This window comes from Macrobrachium rosenbergii, chromosome 1 (assembly GCF_040412425.1).
Source record: "Macrobrachium rosenbergii isolate ZJJX-2024 chromosome 1, ASM4041242v1, whole genome shotgun sequence".
NCBI classification, from domain to species: domain Eukaryota; kingdom Metazoa; phylum Arthropoda; class Malacostraca; order Decapoda; family Palaemonidae; genus Macrobrachium; species Macrobrachium rosenbergii.
Genome location: NC_089741.1, coordinates 16318620 through 16321598, shown reverse-complemented (window position 1 = coordinate 16321598; position 2979 = coordinate 16318620).

The following is a 2979-nucleotide window of genomic DNA, read 5'->3' as shown; positions in this document are numbered from 1 at the left end:
TTTGCATTTGGTCCGACATGAAAAGGACGCATTTTATATATCTGGTTTTGTGTCCGCATTTCTCAGAAGAAGAATCTATGCCAAACTTCGTCATTTATGCTTTTGGACAAAAAATAGAATACTTAAGCAACTGAGAAGGCGTTGGACAAAAAAAAAGAAAGAAAAAAAAAGAATATTTAAGCAACTGAGAAGGATTTGGAAAAAAATAGAATACTTAAGCAACTGAGAAGGCTTTGGAGCTCCCCCCCAAAAAAGAATATTTAAGTAACTGAGAAGACTTTGGAAAAAAATAGAATACTTAAGCAACTGAGAAGGCTTTGGAGCTCCCCCCCAAAAAAGAATATTTAAGTAACTGAGAAGATTTTGGAAAAAAATAGAATACTTAAGCAACTGAGAAGGCTTTGGAGCTCCCCCCCAAAAAAGAATATTTAAGTAACTGAGAAGGCTTTGGAAAAAAATAGAATACTTAAGTAACTGAGAAGGCTTTCGAAAAAAAATAGAATATTTAAGCAACTGAGAAGGCTTTGAAAAAAAATAGAATACTTAAGTAACTGAGAAGGCTTTCGAAAAAAAAATAGAATATTTAAGCAACTGAGAAGGCTTTGGAAAAAAATAGAATACTTAAGTAACTGAGAAGGCTTTCGAAAAAAAATAGAATATTTAAGCAACTGAGAAGGCTTTGGAAAAAAATAGAATACTTAAGTAACTGAGAAGGCTTTCGAAAAAAATAGAATATTTAAGCAACTGAGAAGGCTTTGGAAAAAATAGAATACTTAAGTAACTGAGAAGGCTTTCGAAAAAAATAGAATATTTAAGCAACTGAGAAGGCTTTGGAAAAAAATAGAATACTTAAGTAACTGAGAAGGCTTTCGAAAAAAATAGAATATTTAAGCAACTGAGAAGGCTTTGGAAAAAAATAGAATACTTAAGTAACTGAGAAGGCTTTCGAAAAAAAATTGAATATTTAAGCAACTGAAAAGCAAGAACATCATATAATGCATCTGTCGGGATGATGCAATTATGGATGTAATAAAAACCTTGCAACTGAGAGTTATCGATACATGGAAAATAATTATGATTACCTAAGAAAATTAGAGCACCCATTCATGGCCAATCAATACTTCATAAATTATATTTACGGCTTCTTTGAGAGAATATGAAAATTTCAACCTGTTCTGTGACCTTGACCTCAACTATTTCTATGAAATTACATTAATAAATTTTGACAAGCATATGGTACCACAAATACAGGTTATGAAGTACTTTACCGGATAAATATATATGTGGCCTTGAACTTCGACCTTTAAAGGTCAACCCAGCTAAAAAAGTTCAAGGAATTGCCATTTTACTTTATAATTGATCAATATGAAAAAAATTCTGCACATCTGGATATCTTTTTGTATGAATTTGTACATTGCTAAAAATATGTGACCGTGTCATTTGACCTGGAAGGGTAGAATGAGATCATCCATCTAGCAATCCAAAGACTCCACTCGAAGAACAGATAGAAACAGGAGCATGTTGTAGGATGCAAAGTAACAGTGACAGTTCCAAAGGACAATAAGTCTGGACGTAAAAAGCAAACAATGAACAAAGAGTTCTCCTTTGAACATGGCGGAAGCTCCTTGGGACGCCACGTTTAACTATGTTTAGTACTAGCCCCTTGGGGATCAAAGCATTATATACACTCATTTCTACATTATGGGGTCGACAATTTATATTAATAAACAATATCTTCGTGCGGCCATCTACTTTACATTTACCACAAAGCCAAGAGAAAGAGAAGGTCTACTCACTTTCCCCAAAATCCCCCATGTAGGCGGAGCTTTGGCTACCTCCTTATTGCGTCAGCAGGTGAATTGCCGTAATGAGCAGGTACCTCTAAGATACGTCATCGCCTACGTAGTTACCCCAGGTGGGAGGCGACTCCGCCCAATTAGGTAGATCTTGTCTCTCTTGGCCTTGATTTACCATACGGTGTTTAGTACTAGCATCTCGGAGCAAGTGATACGTAGATAACAAGCCAAAGTAGCACCGAACAAAGATATTACCACTCAGCATTTGAAGTTGTTTATAAATCAAGACATTGCAGTTAATTGAGATTTTAATAACTTATGACATTTTTGTAAACTGAATGAAATGAATCTGATGGCAAAACCACAAGGTGATATTAAATGATGCTCATGAAGGTATTGAACTCAGAGTTCCCACTTTGCCCTATTTGCAAAATATTGTTTTTATAACATTGCCTAAAGATGTTAAATCTTTTAGTAACAGATGTTTACATTTCAAGGAAATGTGGGTTTTTTCATGACGGACATGACTGACAATTGACGATAAAAAAGAAATAAGTTTTGAATAAAAAAAAAAAAAGTTGCTTCCTGGGTGGTCGAATGAGTGCAGCTTCTGTACTGAATAGGTAACATCTCAGTCAAGAATTCGTTGTTGATTGAGTATTATAGACAGTTTTTCTCATATTTGTTACTTAAAATATCGGTCATGAACAAGAAGACGTAATATCAAAGTAGACACATGTCTTTATTTCAATTTAAGTTTGTGAGAGTTAAAAAATTTTGATCTCGTAATGCTCCGAATTTTTACGAGAGAGAGAGAGAGAGAGAGAGAGAGAGAGAGAGAGAGAGAGAGAGAGAGAGAGAGAGAGCTACTTTTTTGTTTAAGATGACGAATATCACATGTACAGTGATGATAGGTACACTCACGTCTATACAACTTGTCCGAGTCCATCGACGCAAAAGTAAATGCAGATCGAAATGTATGTATATGTATTTTATGTATGTACGTATGTATGTGTGCATGTGCGTACGTATGTGTGCATGTATGTAAGTAGGTAAAAACCTCCGAGCTATCAGAAAAATTGCCTCAACATTCACCTCTGTATTTTCGGGAGGCGGGCGGATCGAGGCGCCAGAAGAAATCATACGTAACTTTGGGGGATAGTTGTGATATCTTGCGGGTCTT